Here is a 6,000-nt window from a genome sequence, read left to right on the forward strand (position 1 = left end):
GAGACACTTGCAGAGTCACAGCCCAGGAGGGACTGAGATGGTGTTAATTGAGCAGAATTGCTCATTAACTGTAGATTAAACTGAGCAAACAACTCATGTCTGAATTGGAGGGAATCTTCTGCTTGGGCTGTGACTTCCACCATCCCAGCACCTTCTGCTTTCTGACAAACCATTACTGAAGCCTGGACAAAAATAGCCACTAACTTCAACACTTTCAGAGAACATTTATTGATTAAGGTCCTGCTTCATTTCAGGGTTTTATACTTCAAGCAACTGTCTTTGCTGTAACAAAGATCAAAGACTTTTTATGACTGTGATGTTATGGAATTTAGCACAATTATATTCCTAGAAATAAAAGCATTTACAGAAACATGGATAGTTAAAAAGTACTGACATATAGATGTACAAAGGAAATTTTTAACCAATTCAGAATTATCACAGGGCTCATTGTGAGAGAACCAAAATCTGCTGTTCTCTTGAACAGATAGAATTTGGATATCTGACTGCTTTATGTCATTTTATAGTCTCATCAAAGGGATGTATCAGAGATACATTTTATAAGAGTTTTAGAATTAAAAGCACAAAAGAACGCACACTCGCAGAAGAAAGGTGAATTTAAAGACTATGAAAGTAGCAAAATCTGTTTTAAGGACGGAGAGTATTTATGGCATATATCAGCTCATGCAAGAAAACCCAAAGCCCCAGTACAAACCTATAGGAATCATACCACTCATTTTAATAGTGAAGGACAAAAATATTTGAAAAAACACATTACTGTAATCATGAAAGAGTTGGGCATATCTTTGATTTCTTCAAAGTATCTTTTATTCACAGCAGTCAACTGAGTTGCAATAATTTATACCAAATGTGGTCTGTTACATATCAAGAAAGGCCCACAGGCAAGTAGCCTAAGGAAGCATTGTGATGCAATTTTGTACTCTAAATACAGAACAAATCCTTAAACAAACTCACTTTTAAGTGAAATTATCAGTGAGTATAAGTGAACAGTTGCTTTGGAAACCTAAATAATTAAGAAAGCACCATGACTGCAAACCTGTGCTTTGGGAAATTTGTTAAATTTCTGTAGCTTGGAAAAGCAGTGACTCTTCTCAAAGAGAATGAAGGAATAGTTACTGATACATTTACTCAACATCCAAGTTATTGCAAAAATTTGAAAAGGTAATTTAGAAAATACATTCTCAGTTAAGTCTACTCCTGCTTGTTTGCTCCTGATACCCCTATGCTCCTCCACTGCTGAACAGAAGTGCTAATCATTTGCATCTCCATCCATTTCACAGAGCTTATTTCCATCCCAAAGAGCTGTTGATACCATTCTACACCAGCAACGTTTACTTTCATTTTCATAGGGACCAGTGTGACAGGTAAACTGGCAACATCTTCATTTTCCCAAACAGGAAAAGGGAACAGAAGCCAATAAAAGCCACCTCAGTGCATCTCCAGCCCTGCAGGTGGATGGCCATGCCTGTTGCAGAGGACAGCCAGCAGGTAGGATCACAAAATATTCTACATACGTTAAGAGATGCTTGTGATTCACCCAAGAAGGGATCATTGCTTAATCCACATTTTCTTTCCCCCTTTATAATTTTTCAGTAATCATCAGCAGCATACACAAATCATTGCCACTCTCTCTTCCCCCTGAATAATGAAGTACCTGTAAAACTTTAATAGTTTCTGTCAGTAATTTCACAAGTCAGTTGTTGCTATCCTTTGTCCACGATCACTTTCAGCAGTGTTTGTTCTGTTCAGTAATTTGGTTTCCTCAGATAAATGGTGGCTGACTTACTGTATTTGCCCTGCTCTTCAATTAGACATCAGCAGCATTCCACTAGTGCACTCTCCACCGTTCAGACAACTTTTTAGCTTGCACTAGGAATAATCCTAATAGGCTCAGGTATTTAGCTGACCCTTGCATTCTGTTTTGGCCTGATATTAGCAGACTGCAGAGCTCTTACAGTCAGGCAGCAATACATACCACAGAGCTGCTCCTGAGACAACAAAGTGCAGAGGTGAGCACCTGACCTCTGCTCTCCTGCACTGTGGTTCCCTACACTGTGGGATTCTCCCACCAGCCCCACAAATTTAGGATGTGAATGTGCACTAACAACTTTTCTTTCTGCTACTCTGCCTTCTTCTTTCGTGTATTTGCTGTTCCCATCCTCAGCCTGTGAAGACAATTCCCAAGAGTATCTTGGGGTGCAGACGAGTCTGCGGTTCTGTGTCTGCTCTAATATCTGCTTTTCTAAATTTTTCATGTAATTTTTATTTTATAAGATTGCACTCAGAACAGCAGATTATCTAAGTGCTAGATGAGAGAATTAAGGCAGAAAAAGCCCCCTTTATTGGATGGTTTCTGATAAAAAGCAATCAATGTCTGGAAAGATTCTATATTCAGTCAGGATCACAGGGAACACAGCCAGAAATGCTGATAAACCAGAGTTTGGCTAAATGTATTCTTCATTAACTCTTCATCTTGGAAAGCCCAGTGAATTTTGAAAAATGAAGTCAATGAATTATAACAGTCAAAACCATCCTGGTCTTTTTTAAATTATTTCAACTTTGAATTTCTTTTTTGCTTCTAAGGGGCAGCTCAAGGGAACTGCTCATGTCAATAGAATTAGGTACATGCATTCTCAGAGTACTAAGTCTGTCGTCTTCAAAATAAGCTTTTAAAGATCTTCATAAAAGTAAACAATACCTGGCAATTAGTACCACCCCAGGTGAGTATGTAACCTATTTCAGTTTTATATTTACTATTATGCAGCTACATATGTTTTAGTTTCATCAATATTATAATCATAGTCAATGTGGAATAGGAAGCAGGACAGTGATAGCAATAATAGAAATTACACATTTCTATAGCTACTTTTTAACCTTGTATTAATTTACATGGTTTGCATAATTCCATATAGTTGTAGTTTTTAGTTGTTTTATGAGAGGTGCAGCAAGTGTAGAAGTGACTTTTTAATTTTTTCTTGGCTTGAATTCTGTCATTAGCTGGAAGTTACATTTTCATCCTTGTTGATTTTGCCTTTGATTTTTTTTAACAGTCAGCCAAAGAGCAAATTGGCTGTGATTTGATGCAACTGTGGGTTAAACACCAGTACTATCCAGAAGAAAAAAGAAAAGAAAAATGGATGGAGATGCAAAATTTTAGTGGGCAATAGGCATACACTTAAAATCCAGCGTTGGCAAGCTTGCTATATGCAGGAACCTCAAACTTCTGGGGGAAAAAAATATTTTAAAAAATCATAGGGCATTCAGTGGGTCTGATTTCTAAAGGTACAACATACCCAGTGAACTCAGGTAGGTCCAAGGTTTCCTGCAAGTCACAGACACATCCAAATGCAACTTTAGTTCTGCAGCTAATGGAAAAGTTCCAAGTGCAACTTTAGTTCTGCAGCTAATGGAAAAGTGAGAGAGAGTATTTGTCTCTAATAAAGGGAAAACTTAGAACAATTGACAAACCATTTGCCAATACCATTTGTACACAATGTACTAACCTCAGAACTGTGTCTGCAGTTTTGTTATATTTAAGAGGAAAAGCAAACTAAGTCATTTTCCTACGGCTTTGAATTCTCAATGTATATTTTGTATACAGCTTATGCAAAAGAGCTTCTTGATTTTGAATATATTTCCCCTTCAAGCTCACAAAATTTGCCTGAAGCTCTGAGTAAGTTGTAAACATGAGACCATGAAAGTAGCCACACAAGGAAACACAGCAAGAGGGTTTTTTCCACTGTAAAAACTGCTCTTTTCCATACAAGAATGAATGTCTACATTCACAGATGACAAACTGGAAAAAAAGTAAGGAGATTATTTTAGCATAGCTTGTAAACATTGGTATGAGCTTAATTCTAGGAGTTAATTTTGTGAAGTCAGCTGTTGGCATGAATAGAAACACTTGTGAACTTTTGCAGATTCTCCAAGTATGACATATTAAGATCCTAACAAGCTGATGTGGGGAAAACCACTCTAAGTTATTTCAAGTCTTTCCATTTCCCAAGTGGCAGTCCTTTTTATTTTCTAATGTTTTGGCTTTCAGTTGTATTTTTGTGTCCTTTGCTTTTAACAGTATTTATTTACCCATGTCCACGCACAATCCAGTTTCAACTAAAATTTTCATTCTGGTTTTGTTTGCCTTGTCTGTGCATTGCCCTTACTGAAGCACTTGCTTTGAATTGGAACTACCCCAAATTTCTTGTATTTTCTTTCAATATGAACTACGACTGCGGTTTCTCAACACATTATTCCCAGAGAGTTGTGTAGCATGCTGTACACCACATCAGTGAACTGATTTTGCTGAAAAATGACCTGGCAAAAACGAGTTCTTTTTATGTGAGCTCAGTCTGATTCACGGTGAGGCCACACAAGGAGTTGTGCTGGCACAGCTTCAAAGTGACGTGCCATGCTGTGGGAACGGAGCAGGGAAGGTCCAGGAGCTTTTGGAGCCAGTGTCAACCTTCCCCCACACCCCTCATACAGCGTGATGTGCAAGCCCTGCCAATTCCTTTATTTTCATGGAACAGCCTTGCTCTGAGTTGTCTCTCATCAGATCCATCTGCTCCTTACATTGTTTATTTCCCCGGATCCACGTTTCCCTTTTGTCACCTCTCCACCCTCTCAGGTTTTCTCCCCAGAAGAAATCCACTTCTATGAAATTCGCTGGCTGACATCCATATGCAAATTTCTGCAGATTCACTAAAAGTACATTATTCAAATAGCCTCTGGTCCTCTTTACTTTGTTAAGCAAATGAAGACAGAAACAAAAAAGACCGAGTACCTGTATTTGCATTAGCATTTTGCACATTCATTTGTTAAAGAATCAGTGCTAACCGTACTCAAACGAAAGCACTACCCACTCTCCTAGAAAACAGTGGGAAGACTCCTTCAAATAGTTTGCTTCACATCCTCCTTATCCTGGCAATTGCAGGAAGGATCCAGCTCCAAAGCCATACGTACAAACAAAGCCTACACTGCTTCAGTAACAAGACTCTCTTCCCACACATCTATTAATAGCTTGCTTTTGTTGATGGGGATTTTTAAATCATTCTTTCCCTCTTCATTCAGTTGTTCTGATTTTGGACTATGCGCAGACACAGAAAAGAGGAATTACTTGATAGACTGCTCTTTAGCAACTGCAGTTCTAGAAAGGAAACTGTCAACCCTGATGCTTTTAAAAGCTTCTAGTGGGGCCAATTCACATGAATATACCTGGAAACTTAAACCCCTTCTATTTTACTAGGACACTTCAATGCTTCACTTCTCCCCACGATTTTAATTCAAGTTCCTGATTTCCTGTCTGGCCCTGTGTTTGCAAACTCATAAAAGCTCTTGTTACTGAACACATTCCCGAGATTATCGAGCTGAACTAGCCTCTCTCTGTCTCTGTCCTGGCCAAACTATGGAGAAACCTCCCCGCAGGTCATTTTTGCATCCCTCCAGGTCTCATCTCTGGCAGTTAATGGCTTTCCTTAGCCCTCCTGTCTGAACGTGAGAGAAGTGTAGCACAGCATAGTCCAAGCTGGACTTGCCTTGACAGTCCTGTCTCTTTTGTGCCCTTTTTCTATTTGTACCACGCCCAGAGATTTATTTGCTACAGGTCTGACAAAGCCCTGCGCAGGACAGCTCGCCATGATTTCTGCTGGCGTGTCTCACCACCCCCAGGTCTTTACACTTTTTTTAGCAATTCCTTGGCAATCACAGCAGATGATTCTGCTCTGTCATTAGGCTGTGATGCAGAAATGTTTCATGCATTCTTAGCGGAATTTGAATGGGCTAATTTCCTGAGAAACGTTTTTCAAAGCTGCAACATAAGTAAGATAATGTTTGTAATTGTGTATAGATGTATGTACATCAGTTTTTCTCACATAATTATATATGCATTTATTTTCCATAGCAAATACTTTTTGTTTAATATTATTTTTATATTCCCACAACAATTATAGATATTTTTCCTTCCTGCATTCTAGTAAATACCTT

The sequence above is a fragment of the Passer montanus genome, unplaced genomic scaffold (genome assembly GCF_014805655.1).
Source record: "Passer montanus isolate IOZ18808 unplaced genomic scaffold, ASM1480565v1 scaffold65, whole genome shotgun sequence".
NCBI classification, from domain to species: domain Eukaryota; kingdom Metazoa; phylum Chordata; class Aves; order Passeriformes; family Passeridae; genus Passer; species Passer montanus.